At 44.1% G+C, this 17,222-nt stretch overlaps 1 long non-coding RNA gene across 1 annotated transcript; it reads left to right on the forward strand.

Moving 5' to 3' along the window:
* Window positions 3,791-5,038, forward strand: LOC110437109. The gene is made up of 3 exons (XR_002455225.1): window positions 3,791-3,974; window positions 4,105-4,165; window positions 4,672-5,038. It is a non-coding gene; the product is annotated as an uncharacterized LOC110437109 (long non-coding RNA).

Below are 17,222 nucleotides of genomic sequence, written 5' to 3' on the forward strand. Positions count from 1 at the left end.
GTGGAGGTAGTTGTTCAATCACTTCAATTTTAGCTTTGTCTACCTCAATACCTCTTTCAGACACTAGGTGTCCCAGCACTATTCCTTCTCTAACCATAAAATGACATTTTTCCCAATTAAGGACTAAGTGCTTTTCTTTACATCTTTGCAAAACCTTGTCTAAGTTTTCAAGACAACTATCAAAAGTTTTTCAATAAACAGAGAAATCATTCATGAAAACTTCCATAATCTCTTCAATCATATCAGAAAATATAGACATCATGCATCTTTGAAAAGAAGCTGGTGCATTACATAACCCAAAAGACATTCTACGATAAGCATAAGTTCCATAAGGGCATGTAAAAGTGGTTTTGCTTTGATCATGAGGATGGATCGGGATCTGAAGATACCCTGAATATCCATCTAAGAAACAGAAGAACAAATGGTTTGCTAACCGCTCTAGCATCTCATCTATGAAAGGTAAAGGAAAGTGATCCTTTATCGTGGCTTTGTTCAGTTTTCTATAGTCTATGCACATCCGCCATCCTGTGACGGTGCGTTGCGGAATTAGCTCGTTCTTTTCATTCATAATAACAGTCATGCCTCCCTTTTTAGGCACAACTTGCACTGGGCTCACCCACTCACTGTGCGGCACAGGATATATAATCCCTGCATGCAGCAACTTTATAACTTCCTTTTTAACTACCTCTCTCATAGTGTTATTAAGTCTACGTTGGGGTTCTCGAGAGGGTGAAACAGAAGGATCTGTTGGAATACGATGGGTACAAATCATAGGACTGATTCCTGTAAGATCTTGGAGTGAGTAGCCGAACACTGAGTGATGTTTCTCAAGAATGGTCATTAATCGCAGCGTTTGATCCTGAGTGAGTTTATCGCTAATGATTACAGGGAACTCTGGATTATTGTTTAGGAAAGCATATGTAAGACCGGGTGGTAAAGTTTTAAGCTCTATGGGGGGTCTAGGTGTTTCTACAAACTCATCTAAGGGTTCAGCCTCAGAAGGTTCGGCTTCTTCTTCTGTGAAGAATGGAGTTTCGTCTTCTAAGTCTGGTTCATCTAAAAGCTCTAGAGATGCAGCCTTTACCTCCTCCATAGGATCAGGCAAAAGATATGATTCGGCCTTATTGTTAAGGAGTGTGAAATTGTTATTGGGAATTTAAAGGTTTTTCCAAAAGAAATGTGTAGCTTTCCAGTATGACTTTCATAAAGGAGTCTTCTAAAAGGTTGTCCTATCAACAGGTCGAAGTCCCATGTATCAAAGATATAGAAGTTCAAATGAACCATGGTGCCTTCTACCGTAAGAGGTAGGACATTAATAATTCCAAGACTGGGGACTAATCGTCCCGAAGATTCCTTTATGACCTTCGTTGTGGGGGTTAAGACAAGATTTTTAAATAGTTTAAGTGCAAAAGATTCAGACATGATGTTGATCCCCACAACAGGATTATAAAGAGCATTAAATCGATCAGAATTATAAGCACAGCGTATAGTTATAGAGGGTGTGTCCAAACGGATCACATCAGAGGAAAGCTCTGATTCCTCCAACCATTCGCTACTCATGACTAAGATAAGCTCTCTCAATTGATACTCACTTGGCAAATAAATGCTAAACTGGCCGTTTTGGGGTTTGCCAATAGAATGGTAGTTTGAAATATTTCCAAAATCGGCAAAAAGATCGGATTCTATATCCAGCATGAAGTCCGGTGGTGGAATTTCTTCCTCTTGTGGCTCAGAACTTGGGATAGCTAAAGTAGATGAAGAATTTGGCAGAGTGTCTACTTCGGCTTCGTAGGTTTCATCATGAAGGGTATTATCCATCTCAGCTTCTAGGATTCTATCTAGGATCACTCTAGCTTCATCAGTAGGGATGCGAAAGAAAGAACATCTAGACATTGTGTGTAGCATTTGTTTGTGATTTTTCTGAAGACCTCGAAAAAAGTGAAATAAAAGAACAGGGTCTTCAAGATTAAGGTTTGGACCAGATTCTAAAAGATCAGAAAAACGTTTCTAGGATTTTCCCAAAGTTTCATTATCTTTTTGTTTAAAAGATAGGACTTCGAGTCTAAGGTTGGCTATACGGTCAAGGGAATAGAAATCTAGACAAAAGTTGGCTCATAAAACTCCCCATTCACCTTGTTGTTGACTTACCTTCTGACTGTACCATTGTCTAGCTTCTCCCCTTAAGGAAAAAGGAAAAAGCTTCCAACGTAAAGTTTTATCAGAAATGCCTTCAATACGAAGACAATCACATGTTTGCTCAAAATCTCTAATATGAAGGTAAGGGTTTTCATCTTCCTTTCCCGAAAAAGATAGGTTTTGAATCATGGCAATCAACCTAGAACTTAACTTATACTGGGATGTTTAGATAGGCTGTGATGATTCCCATGGTAAAAGGTCAGTTACTGAAGGGATTGCAGACTCATGGATCGATTTATAATTTTGGTTTTCCATAAGGTAAGAGTAAAGAAAATAAATAAAGAATATAAAAGATAAGAAAACATAAAAGTATAGATACAAGCTAGTAGTAAGACTCAAGGTTATCTCAGCAACCGTCTTTCTCCCCGGCAACGGCGCCAGAAATGCTTGTTGATATTTGGAAACGCAATAAGGAATTGATCCGCAAGCGCACGGATATCGGTGAGCACTTCACCCGGGAAATTATCCAGAGTATCGTATTTGTTTTTTTACCACTAGGAGAAAGAGTGCATCTAACTAACCGGTCTATTACTACTAACCCTTTAGGCAACAAAGAATGTCTCTCGATGTGAGTGATAAATAGAGAAGACTGCAACCGTAGTCTTCTTCTAACCTTGGTAAGGATGATCTACTGTTCTATTGGGGAGGCTAACGGAATCTAGACACCACAAAGGATGTTCAACCCGCACCTATAAACCCTATCCTTCCTGCTAACGAGATATGGTCTGCAAAGGTAACTCGGAATTGTCACGTTCCTCGCTACTACCACGGTCCAGCTAGTCAGGGAATATCTATGAGTACCCCAGCCTAAACACCACGTTTATGCCAGCAATGATTACTCTAAACTCTACGCGAAGAGATTAAAGTAAACTCATAAACCAGAAGAACAATAAAACAAGAACTTACTAGAATTTAGAAGTCGAAATACTGAAGAATCCTAGGAGCAAGCTTCGGGTTAGGAGAACTTGATCCCGCAGATACAAGCTTGGAGTAGACACCGACAGGCCGGGCTTCCTCCAATCTACACCTCCACTCTATCTCTCTCAATCTAGTAGAAACTAGAATATCTATTTCTACTTTACATTGGTTGCTAAGCCTAAAAAGAAATATTAATTAGAGAAGAGGTTTTCCTTCGAGGGCACCCCTCAATCTCTATGATAATTTCTTGTCTTCTCCAGGGGCCAGGTAGGTCTCCTTATATAGTCATCCTCCTCTATGCGTTTTTGGGTCGGTAGGCGAGGTGGTACTATGTTTTCCTTGATCCAATAGGTCGGTGGAATATCCCGTGCGAAGAGAGTCCCGAACAGGATCCAGCAGGGGGCGGGCGCCCAGGTCACCAGGGCGGGCGCCCTGGGCCTGGCCCCTTTCGGCCTCTGCCTTCTTCCCGTGGCTTCTGGAGTTTTCTAGATGGTAGAAAATCGCGCGGTGCGTTGATATCTCGATGTAATCCCGACATGTGGGCCTTTCTTCCTTATTTCCTCATAACCCCTGCAGAATTCTGTCAGATCAAACCCTAATTCTAGGTGTTGGTTGCATATTGGTCCTTTCTCTTGTTTATTTGATAATTAAAATTGCCACTTAAGAACCGTCAACAACAGGGTGGCCGCCCTTCTTCTCCTCCAGCCGGGATCCCCACGACGAATCATCGGCCGCCCTTCTTCTCCTCTGGCCAGATCCACAGGATGGCAGCCAAATCCATGATGCAGTGGTAGCGGCGGCGGCGGCGGCGGCTCATGATGGATTATGGTGGCAGCAAATCTCCAACAAGCTAGCAGCAGGTTCCTGTGCTTTCTCTATTGAGATTGTTGTGCAGATTGATCCTAGATATACTGCGTGATGCACTTCTATTTTTATTTGTGTTTCTTTTAAGTAGTATGATTTGTGTCTGTGTGCTTTCAAACTCTTCAGAGCTTCAACATCCGAGGAACTGCTTGCCTAATCAAGTGGTGGTTCAGAGTATTGATGAGGGGTTGTTATCTGCCATTGTCAATTGCATACAGCAGCATCAATCATTTTAGGACTTGGGCAAAAACAACTTAGTGTTGAAAAATAATATAGCTTTTAGTTAAACTGGGTGTAGTAATACATTTTGATGCTAGGTAGTTATTATATATTACGAGGATATTTGGAACCAACAATTACATAGCATATCTGAGGTGTTTCTGATTACACTGTGATAAAGTTAAGATAGCAGCTTTAGTTCGAAAAATCTTATATTTGAGGTCCTAATAATAAAGGAAAAAAAGGGAAAGCAGTTGGGTTTTTCAATGCTCAAACTTGCACATTTTATCAGCACCTATATGCATATATCAGATAATTGTGATGATAGAACTCACTACATAAAACTCTACAATATATCCAATAGCTCTGTTGCTGACAATTTCATTGCCATGGCCTGGATTGTGTTGAAGATTTAGATGTTCCATGGATTTCAGTTTGCTTATTCTATTTTAGTTTTTGCCACATGGATTTCAGGTATTGATAATAAAAACTCCATTCAGGGGCAGCCGTGGTGTCATCAAAGGCAGTGGCCAATGATCCAGCAGAGGGGGCAGCGTGGTCACGCAGCTCACATTCAAAGTATTTTTTCTCCATTTGCACTGACAGGCGAAAGCTTGGCCTGAGCTTCTTAATGCTTCTCGGTTGATTTTATTGTGTGTGTTCATTTTTTAAGCATCAGTGCACCAAATCATTAGTAAGAAAGAGGAACTGCGCCCCCCATTTAATTGGTTCTACATGTGCTTATTTGATTCTTAGCCTAGGAGTTTCCTTGTGCAGCCAATAGGAGCAAGGTTGATTAACATATTTCAGAGGATTAATGCATATATGAAGGTTGGTTGTCATTGCCAATTTGCCATGCCGAGTCTATCTTCTCTGAAGGTATAGAAAATTCAGTCTTTTATCCTTCATCTCTACCTCAGTATTCTAAATATATAGAATAAGAATTTTACAATTGTATGTATAAATTGGTACTGTACAGTCAAATAATTTTCTCTATGTTTGTAAATTAGCTTTCCAATCCGGCAAGGGATGATGCTGTAGCCACCAATAGACAAGTCAGCCAACACCTTAGTCCTTTACTGTATATGTGTATATATCAACTTTAATCTACAAGCTAACTTTACAAGGGCTAGATGTGTGGATTCATTGCACATGTGAGTTTTATTACTGATCAAGTATTCTTTGCAGATGTTTGATGAGGCATCTAGGAGGAATTGCGACAAGAGGATCAAGGTGCTCATGTTGGCTATTTTCATTAGTCATGAAAGATTTTGTTGTGCGTGCAAATCATGTGAGTTGTTGTTGTACAAGCCAACATCTTAGTTTTGTAGGTACTTGAGTGTAGCGCCAGGTTATTGTCTTGGTATTTCGTGTGAAATATTGTACAAGTACAAATGTTGATGGTTTTAATGAAACTGATGAGGAATATTTTGTCAGTTGTGAACTTTGTTCTAGTTTATGTGTGTTTCATTAGTGTGCCACAAACATGTGGACATGAATAATGGGCCACAAACAGTCTACTGACGTGTAACCAAATTATGATGGTTCATTTCATCACTATTGTCCTATAATATTATTGCCTAACCAGTTCATCCATGACGAACGAAAAAACCAATCTATGACGGTCCATTTCGGTCCAACAAATGTACGACGCGGGATACATGACGTTTTTCGCGATCGTCATCATGAGTTAACCATGACACATTTTCTCTTGTCTGTGACAAAAGTAAACCGTCATGTATAAGGGAATTTCTTGTAGTGTCTACATCCACCAGCTGTCGTTAGGCACAAAAAAACAACCACTGCAGACCAGAGAACAGCCAACCCAAGCTGCACAAAAGGATCAACCATCAAGCTATGAGGGTCTCACATGTAGTAGTGCTTGGCCAAGTGACCCCTCAGCCACAACACCCTATGGGTGTCAGACCACTGCACAAAGGATGTCCTTAGTGCCTTATTGTCCAGTAGATGGCCATAAACAAACATGAGGACTTCCTCAGTGAAGCCTAGGATGAACATGATTGCACCATAAAGATCAGGCTAGCAGTCCTCAACCCTGGTGGACCTAATAGCAGAGGCCACCTCCTTGACTGCCTCAGACATGCCACTAAGGACAACCACATCCTCTTCTCCCAGCAGGGACCTCTTCCTCTTCCTACCAACTGCAATCTCAGCCTTGGTTGTGTCACATGTGTCAGTCTTGCCACTGTTGAGGATCTCTGTTGCCTCAATCTTGAGGGAGCTCTCAGCACAGTCAGAGGGAGTACCAAGTGCCTCATTGCTGCCCATAGCCCACTTGCCTGTTGCCTGTCCATTGCCAAATATGACCATCATCTCCTTGTATTGCTCAATGGGCTTGTTGAGCATGTATGCATCATTGGGGTGGTCCTGCAACAACAAAATGATCAAGTTAGTCACTAAGCAAAACTTAAACAAGAATGAAAACTCAGTAAATCATCTTTTACTAACCTTGGTATGGCCATTGTAGTGCTCCTCCTCAAGCACTGTCATGGAGTTATTTTCATCCCATTGTGCTCCACTCAGATCCCTCAGCTTGGACAGTTTCATCCAAAAAAATAAAAACATGAAGAACTCTGGTTCTTACCGCAAGAACAACAAAGAAACCAGATCTGGCATGCCTGCATCTCAGATCAAAACATCTCATTAGCTAGGGTTTTGAATTAAAGAGAAAAGATGGGGAAAGAATGGGGAAAGAGATGGGGAACTCACTTGCTTGGATTGGGGGCCGGTCCACGACACCTGCAACAGATCGATTCAATCAAGAACACTAGCAACAGTTCGGGAAAGAGGGGAGAGGAAGACTGTCGATGAAAGCTAGTCGGCAGTCTACCTTGGAGTATGCCCACAGTAGTAGTTTATCGGCAAACAGGTGCGTAAGCTACGAACTTGATGGTGACGCAAGACACAGGCAAGGCTTCTATCCAGGTTCGGCCGCCGTGTGGGCGTAATACCTACGTCCTGCGTCTTTATTATATTGCTGTGGATTGAATTGTGTTGAGTTGAGTTGTCTAAGTGGGGTCCCTTGCCTCTCCTTATATAGTACAGAGGGCTGGGTTACAGATCTGGAAACTAATCCTAGTCAGTTACAATTGCCATAGATAGTACGATATCAATTCCAATTCCAACCGACTAGAATCCTGCTTGATCTCCACGTCTTGTTTCCTTATGTGAAACTCCGAGCAGTTGGATCAAGCCCCAAATCTGTCTCGCGATGGGCCAAGTCTCCTGGCCCAAGTCTAGCTGTAAGGGTATAGGGGTTTATACCCCCACAACTAGTCTCCGAGCACCATGTATTGTGATGTAACACACCGTCTTGAGCTTCTTCGACAAGTGAGGCTTGACGTCTTCGGCAACCAGGAAAGTCGCCCGAACAGTTGCAACGGTATTTTAACCAACTTGAAAACCAGTTGTTCAACATCAACATCGAAGAAGTAGGTTGTTCAAAGAATGCATGGTGCTCTTAATCAAAAAAGATTTTTTTCCTGAAGAAGTGTGCCCACTTTACTTTTCTGAAAAGTATAGAATTTCAAAAAGCAAGCAAATTCACCGCAAGGTGAAGTGTGCCCACTTAGTCCTCGAGCCTGGTGGTAGGTGACATAGGCACGTGGTACCAGGGTCAAAAAAGAAAAGTCCTCATAGAAATACTGATATTGAGATGCATCGCTAGATGCATCGTACCGATGTAGTCCCTGAGCTTGCTGGAAAGCGAAGTATGAGCCTTGTAGCAAGGTCTAAAAAGTTAAAATTGCCCCTCAATTTAATGTGAAGTCGATTCGTATGTAATCGATAATCAGCATAGTCCTCTACTTCATAAACAGACTGGTTGACCAGTCCCTGAGCATACCGTGCTCAGTGGTCGGTGCGGTCCCCAGCTTCATAAACAGATTGCTCGACCAGTCCTCGAGCATACCATGCTCAGTGGTCGGTACAGTCCTCCGACTTTCAAATGAGCGGGCTGGTCGACCAGTCCCCGAGCATATCATGCTCGGTACAGTCCCCAGACTTTCAAATGAGCGGGCTGGTCGACCAGTCCCCGAGCATTTCATGCTCGCTGGTCGGTACAGTCCCCAGACTTTCAAATGAGCGGGCTGGTCGACCAGTCCCTGAGCATATCATGGTCGGTGGTCGGTACAGTCCCCATACTTTCAAATGAACTGATCAAATTAATTACTTGGCTTTTGAAACATTGTATCGCCGCATTAATTTGTGATTTGACGGGGGCATCTTGCCATCTTGTCAGTCTGTCGCATAAAAAGGGGTGCCTGCTAACTGCACAGCCGCTCATCATGTGGATCAAGAAAAGGAAACCAATCAATCATTTCAAAAAAGGCCACTGAATTTAATGCGATAATCCTTGAAAACCGAAATGCCGCACCAGCCGCAAAAGCCGCCCACTTCCCCAAAATGCGGGAAGTGGAAAAGGTGGGTTTGCTGTTATAAAGAGCCTGATGTTGTGCCCTTGTTCTTTACCCAGCAGTTGCATACCAGCATCCTACCTCCTGACTCCTGCCATCGTCTTTGTCAGCACCTTCAACCACTCAACACCCAGTTCAAAGCTTTCTGCGTAGTAGAAATGGCGAAGAGCGACTCGAAGAAAAGGGCCGAGATGATGGCCAAGGAGTGGAAAAAATCCTGGAGCACCACGAGGTCCCTTAATGACCTCGTCTAGATGGGGCTTCTGCACGACCAGGAGCTTGGTGGCTGGAGGGCACCATAAGGGGAGAGTTACCCAGATCCCCGAGCTGGTGAGATCGTTGTTTTTGAAGATTTTTTAAGAGGGGATTTAGGGTGCCTGTTCATCCGTTTCTTTAAGGCCTTCTTCTTTATTACGAGATTGGGATCTGCAATTTGCATCCCAACTCCATTCTTCTTGTTGCCACTTTCATTCATTTGTGCAGAGCCTATGTTGGGATAGAGCCACACTTTGATTTCTTCCGCTACTTGTTCTGCTTGAGGAAGAAGGGAGCGGTTGGAGGCTCTAAGATTGCATGTGGAGTATACCTCAATCTTCATGACGGAATGAAGAATCGTTACCTTAGCTTCCCCTGGAACACATCGCTTACCGAATGGTACAAGAGGTGGTTTTACATCAGGGAGGAGCCAGGCAGCGCCACATTCTGTGATGTCGGTTACATCTCTGAGAAGACGACCAGTTGGACAGACCGACCAGAATACCATGGTCAGGTGTCAGAACTGATGGATCTGATCGACTGGTCACGCCTAGATGCACCGGTAGTGGTCGGGAACTTCCTTGCCCGACGAGTTATGCCCTATCAGAGAAAGGTGCATGCAACGTATGAATACCAGGGCGGGCAAGATTCGACCAAGATGCACTGGGACAACCTGGAGAAGCCAGAGATCCAGCGGAGGATCAATGAATTGTTCAAGCTGGCTGACAACAACTTCATTAGAAGCGACAACCGGATGCATGCCTACAAGCTGGGTCGACTAGCCCCGAAGGTAGTTGAAGTTTTTCTGCAGTGCTCTAAAAATATCACACTCTTATACTAATAGCTTGTCGTGTTTTTGTTGTAGATTGGAGATGTTGACCGGGCAATGGTATATGTGTCGCTAGTGCCCGGTATGGAGCACCCGGCTGGAGTGAATCCCCCAGCGGACGACGCTGCTCGGTGTGACCGATACACCAACAGCGACGAAGGAGAGGACCGGTCGGCACCGACCACCGACGACAGGGTGGTCGGCAAGAGGACGATGGCTGTGGAGTCAACTTCAGCAGGAGCAGCACCTATAGGAGCGGCTGCTGGCCCTGTGATGAGCTAGGGGTCGATTTCAGACAGCCGAGCGCCCAAGCGCCGCCGGCTTGTTAGAATTGTCGACGATAATAACGAGGAGGAGGCGGCCCCGACCTTGGTCCGCAGACCCCGCAACCGCCCCGACGTCGCACCAGGCCATGCTGGTCGGGTTGCCAAGGATCCGCCTGCCGCGCACGTCGAGCAGGCACGACCATGAGGAATGGAGGCGGCAGTGGCGGCTGGGCGAGCTAGGAGACAGGTCTTCACTGTGGCGCACCGAAGCTCCAATCTGCAAGTTTATCAAGAAAAGTTTCTTTTTTCATGAAGTTTGATTTCGGTGTGGTAATTTTGGATTGTGTTTTCTTTGTAGTACTGCCTCGGATGTTGATCCTGGTAGTGTTGTGGGCTCGAGGACCACTGAGCTGGAGGCCGCCGAGCAGATCGTCATAGGGCAAACTACCCTAGAGCAGCCCATGGCACAACCTGCTGCTATCCCTGCGACGGAGATGGTCGATGAGGACCCGGTCCAAGCCAGAGCCGAAACGGGTACCCCGACAAGGGTTGATGAGACCGCGGGGACTCCTCCCCCGAACAGTGTCGCAGGAGAGGAGAATAAGGCTCCGTCCCCTGCTCCAGTTGAAGAGGGCAGGGCTCCGTCTCTGTCTCTAGCTCCAGTGGAGGCTCCCACGCAGGAAGGCACTTCTAACCGAGGTAAGGGTCAAATAATACCCGTTACCATGGTTGGAGGTAGTGCTGGAGGCGAGGAAGCTCCGGCGGCCTCCGACGATGAAGTGGAGGAGATCCAGGGGCGTCCCCACGATGGTCGCTAGCACATCTACGTATGGCGCCAACGTGGGGACCACTAGGCCGGCCACAATGAGATCGCCGAGGTCGAGGAGGCGAAGAGGGTAGAGTGCGCTGCCAAGCGCCTTGCCAGTGAGGTTAAGGTAAGTGGTCTCGCATTTTATTTGAAGTACATATAAGTCATAGAGTGTTCATTGTGTAGGATGCCAGAACTTCGTAGGATGCCATGAAAACAGCGAAGTCGCCGAGAACAAGGCCCTGACTGCAGAGGTGGACCGCCTTCGGTCAGAAGCCGAGGAGGAGGCAAAGGAGAAGGCGGCTCAGGAAGAGCGTGTGCTGGACCTGACTCGGAGACTATCCGATAAGGACCGTGAGAAGAGGAGTAAGTCAAGTTTCTGAGTAGCTGTAGTTAACTACATGGTCGATTTTTATGATAAACAATTATCACTTCAGGTTTGGAGGAGATCGAGCGCCTCCAAAAGGAGAGAGACCAGCTCGGACAGGAGCATGCTCGTGCGCTAGAAGGCGAGCGTAAGGTCGGCGAGGAGCTCAAGGCCAGGAATCGGGAGCTGACTGGTAGGGTCCGCTTTGACTTTTCCGACCACAAGGTATTTATTGACATAGCATGTTGTTGACTATTTGCTTACGTTTTTGCTTGGAATTGGTCATAGTGCTCAAGGCCAACACCAAGAAGCACGTCGAGGACCTGGTCAAAGACCGGGACTCCTGGAAGACGAACTGCATAAAGCTCTGGAAGGGAGTCGCTCCGGTGCTAGATCTGATCAGCCCAGAGCACCCCGAGGACCAGCCCCGCGCACCGGGACTGACCCCGGTCGAAAAGGCACAACAAGCATGGTGCTGGCTTCAGCAGTTCGTGAAGGACGCTGGGGAGTTCGTCGGAGCCCATGTCCTCAACGTGGTGCACGCTCACTACCCCATGGTCGACTTGTCCCGGCTGGAGAGGGGATACCCAAAGGAGGTTTGTCCTTTTGCTTAAGCCAACCGACTGTGATAAACGGTTTCCACAGGTGGTTGACTTAAGCCAACCGCCAGTGTAAATGGAGATTTACACCGGTCGTTGGCTTAAGTCAACCGCCTAGGGAAAATCTTTACACGGGCGGCTGGCTTAAGCAACCGCCTGTGTTATCTCTGTATAAATTCCCCTTCTTCCTCCCCGACCAGAACAGTATCTCGCACCCACCTTCCATTGGGGGTGATTTTGGAGTTCCAGATTTCTCAAAATACAAGGGGGGAGGTTTTGATCTTCATTTCTAGGAAGGAGGTTGCTAAAAGAGGTTAGTTTATGTCCCTATTGCCTCAATTTGCTCATTCTAGTTCAATTTGAGCCACTTTTTGGATCTAGGGTTTCACCATGAGTGAGAGAGAAGAATTGCTAGCTTCTTGTCTTCATTTGTTGATATGGTTAGATGGGGTTGTTTAATATGGTTGGATAATGTCTCTCAACATGTTTGCTTCTCAATTTAGCTAGTTTTTACAAGATTTAACCAATGGTGTGTTCTTGTAAATTTATGTAGAGAGATAATTGTTAATTTTTTTTAATTATATGGTAGTTAGGTTTTTTATTATCACCTTCCACATCATCTATCTATTTATAATGAATGTTGTATTTATATAGTTATGCTATACTTAGGTTTTCTAATTTATGTCTCTCTCTATAAAATTTTCAATTTATTTATCCACATGTATGTATGTTCCATGAGTGAGAGAGAAGAATAGCTAGCTTCTTGTCTTTATTTGTTGATATGGTTAGATGGGGTTGCTTAATATGGTTGGATAATGCCTCTCAACATGTTTGCTTCTCAATTTAGCTAGTTTTTTAAGGATTAAACCAATGGTGTGTTCTTGTATATTTATGTAGAGAGATAATTGTTGATTTTTTATTTTTTAATTTTATGGTAGTTAGGTTTTTTATTATCACCTTCCACAGAATCTAACTATTTATAATGAATGATGTATTTATATAGTTATGCTATACTTAGATTATTTTTTAATTATGTAACTTAGGTTTTTTCCTTTAATCTCAAGCTTAACCATAAACCCTAGCTAATAAACTCTAGATAAATCCTTTGTAAACCCTTAAATCATATGAATGGTGTTTTACATGTAGTGATGGAGAGGTCATTTTGGATGTATAATTTATCAAGACTAGATACATCATACATAACTGATGTCCAGAGGTTTATTGATGCTGCTCAAAACCATGCTTTAAGAACAAGAAAGACGCACATATATTGTCCATGCATGGATTGTAGAAATCTTGTTGTATCTAATGACATTCAACAAATCCTTACTCATCTGGTTCGTCGAGGATTTATGAAAGATTACTTGATTTGGACAAAGCATGGAGAGGGTAGCTCTGCGCTTTATACAACTAGAATTGTTGACGGGTTTGAGTTCATACATGAGACACAACAACCTGATACCGATGGTCTAGCCACTGAACATGTTGTGCCAAATGTTCCTGATCATGGTTTTACTAGAGGAAATGAATATGGCACCGAAACTAAAGTAGCTGCGGAAGATGCAGAATTTCTAGAGGCAATGTTGCATCGTCATGCGGAAGATCCACCAGTGTTCTTCATGAAAGGTCTGGAGGCCCTAATGAAGGTAGCAAAAGAGCCTTTGTATGATGAGTCCAAGGGTTGCACCAAAGAGTTTACGACACTGCGGTCTGTGCTAAAGTTGTTGGTGTGCAAAGCTAGATATGGTCTTTCTGATGCTGGCTTTGATGCGTTCTTAAGCATTATCACAGACATGCTTCCTAAGGATAACAAAGTGCCTGCTAACACATATTATGCAAAGAAGCTAATCAGCCCACTCAGAATGGGTGTTGGGAAGATCCACGCTTGTAGAAATCACTGTATCCTATATCGAGGCGATGATTATAGGGACTTGGACAGCTGTCCCAAGTGTGGTGCAAGTAGGTACAAGACAAATAAAGACTACATAGTGTGTGTTGCCTCTGTGCCTAAGGGAAAAAACGAAAGAAGGCCCAACAAAAGACCCAGAAGAGTAGTTCAAAACCCACCGGCAAAGAAAAGGAAGAAGTAGACTATTATGCGTAGACTATTATGTGGTACCTTCCTGTGATCGATCGATTGAGGTGTTTGTTTGCTAACCTAGAGGATGCCCAACTTATGAGCTGGCATGTTTTTGATGAGCACAAAGACGATGGGAAGTTTCAGCACCCAGCCGATGGCCAGCAGTGGAAAGATTTCAATGTAAACCACAAGGACTTTGCTAATGAACCAAGGAATGTTAGGTTCGCACTGAGTACTGATGGAATGAATCCATTTGCTGAGAGGAGCACCAAGCACAGCACATGGCTAATGATCCTCACCATCTACAACCTCCCTCCATGGTTGATGCAGAAGCAAAAGTACCTTTTACTAACCATCCTTACCTCTGGACCTACACAACCTGGAGTTGATATGTATGTTTTCTTGGAGCCCTTAATGCAGGACATGAAGATACTATGGGAAACAGGTGTTCAAATGTTGGACGAGTACCGCAAAGAATCATTCACACTGAGAGCAATTATCTTTGTTATGATCAATGACTACCCAACTCTCTTTACATTATCAGGGCAGTTGAAGGGAAAGCTTGGTTGTGTAGTATGCATAGATGACACCACTTACGTGTCCCTAACTGCATCTAAGAAGATAGTGTACATGAGGCACAGACGCTTCTTATAAAAAGGATATAGGTACCGGCTGAAAAAGATGGATAAGTACTTTGACAATAATAGCGAACTACAGACTACTGCTCCATCAGGCAACAGTAAAGGCTAAAGAGTTTTCAGCATAGTCAGCAAACTCAAATTTGTTTTTGGGAAGAAGACAAAAGATGGAAAACCAAGAAAGAATGTCAAACCAGCTCCAGGGGCTACATTCAAGAAGAAGTCGATTTTCTTCATGTATTTGGAATACTGGCCAGAGTTAGACGTCCACCACGCGATCGATGGTATGCACGTTCAGAAGAACGTGTTTGAAAGCGTAATTGGCACCTTGTTGGACATGAAGGGCAAGACAAAGGAAGGATTAAGTTCACACTTGGACATGGTACAGTTAGGCATAAAAAAGAACTTCACCCTGTTAGGCTAGAAAATGGGAAGTACCACCTCTCGGCAGCAAGCTACAACCTCAACAATGAAGAGAAACATGCAATGTGTGTGTGGTTGAAGAAATTGAAAGTCCCATCTGGATTCTGCTCTAGCATACGGAGTATTGTGTCAATGAAATACCTTACACTCACCAACTACAACTCATATGATTGTCATGTCAGACTGACTACTTTCCTCCATATTGCCATTAGGGCTATAAACCTGGTGTGGATAAAGATTGCAGTTACACAATTGTGCTACTTCTTCAATAGGATCTCACAGAAGGCGATTGAACGTGATGAGTTGGCGTCTCTTAAGGAATTCGTAGTGGAGACAATGTCACAGTTTGAGATGTGTTTCCCCCAGCATTCTTTGATGTGATGGTTCACCTTGTGGTCCACTTGATTTCACAAATAGAGGCATTGGGTCCCATGTATTTGCCTGAGATGTGGACGTATGAACGTTTCATGTTAATACTAAATGGCTATGTATCAACTCGTGCTCATCCAGAGGCATCTATGGTAGAGGGGTACTTAACTGAAGAGGCCATTGAGTCCGGAGGTCCATTTTGCAATAGGGTCCTAAAAGACTAGCTTGCAATAGGTTTGCCTCCGTCACGACACGAGGGTAGGCTGAATGGAAGAGGTAGGATGGGAAAGAAATCATACGTCCCAAAAGATTACAATTAAGTCCTCGAAGCACATCACAACGTCCTGCATCAGCTCTCGATAATGGAGCCTTTGATCAATCTACACATTGAAGAACTTCAAAAACATAATCATGGGCACATAGATGAATGGATAATGAAGGAACATAAGAATCAGTTCACCTCATGGCTAAGGGAGCAAGACATTCTAGATGGGGAAACACTCGAGGATCGCACCATCAAGGTCTTGGCATCTGGGTCATCACGCCAGGTCACGACTTGGCAAACCTATGACATTAGTGGCTTCATGTTCTGTACCAAGTCCAAGGACCAAAAGAGCATGGCACAAAACAGTGGTGTTCAATGCGATGCCTGTTGACGGTCCTTAAGTACCAAATATAATTGTTGAATAAATAAAGAAAAGGATCCAAATGCATCCAACACCCAGACTTAGGGTTTTATCTGACAGAATTCCATGAGTTTTGGTGTTTGTCTATTACTGTGGGGGGTTATCAAAAAATAGGGAGGAAAGGCCCACATGTCGGGTTTACATAGAGATATTAACGTGCCGCACAATTTTCTATCATCTAGAAGACACCAGAAGCCAAGGGAACGAACGGGAAGCCGAGCAGGCTCGGGGGCAGGGCGCCCGCCCTCCCCCATTGGGCGCCCGTCCTGTTGCAGAGACCAATTAGGTCCCGTCTCGTGGATTATGCTCCACCGACCTAAGGGATCAAGGAGAACCATTCAATCAATGTCGGTTTGATCCGATGGCCTAGATTCACTTGAGGGGACTATATAAGCAGACCCCCTGGCCCTTGGAGGAGACACCCTTTGATCCCTATTCATTATTCGTAGACAGAGCAAAAGCTAGGGTTTGGAGATGAGAGCTCTCATCTCATCTCTAAACTAGAGTAGATCTAGATAGTAGCGAGATGGAGAGCGAGGGAGGATTGGAGGAGAGGTCGGTCTGTCGGTTCTTCCTCCAGTTGTACTTCGCCATGATCAAGCTCTAATCATGCTTGCTCATGGGATGACTCTGGTAATCTACTTCTTATTTCATTATGCAATTACTATCCATGTATGTTCTGGTTCACAACTCTTTTGAGTACTTTAATCTATAGGACGCTATAGGTGAGAGTTGTAGTATAGGTGTAAGCGTGGTGCTTAGACCTAGATTACTTGCGGATATCCCCTATCTAGTCGAATCGTGTGGTAGGCCGCGTAGGTGATAGTTACATTGGTCCCCTGTAGTCCACCTCCCGTTAGCAGGACAGGTAGGGTTTATCGGCCTATAGATAAGCATCCTTGTGGTGTATTCTTATCAGATGGTTCGTCCCAGACATAGATATACCCCTTTGAAGTACAGAAACCATAGTTATCCTCTCTATTCTCCTACCATCGCCCATATACTAGATTGCTCTACTCTCTATTCCCATATTATCACTCATTGTTATCTTACCTTTAATATTGTTCTTATACAATTCTACTATCTTTCCTATTTACACCTATCTATCTATCTTGGTTAAGTTAGAGCATAGTTGGTTCTCCCATTTCCCTGTGGATCGATAAAACCTTTAACCAGGTAAAAGCTACAACGGTATCCGTGCACTTGCGGATTTATCTGTGTGCGTATAAATACCATAGTACACTCTAGTGCCATGCTGGGGATGACAAC

Source organism: Sorghum bicolor, chromosome 7 (genome assembly GCF_000003195.3).
Source record: "Sorghum bicolor cultivar BTx623 chromosome 7, Sorghum_bicolor_NCBIv3, whole genome shotgun sequence".
Lineage (NCBI taxonomy): Eukaryota > Viridiplantae > Streptophyta > Magnoliopsida > Poales > Poaceae > Sorghum > Sorghum bicolor.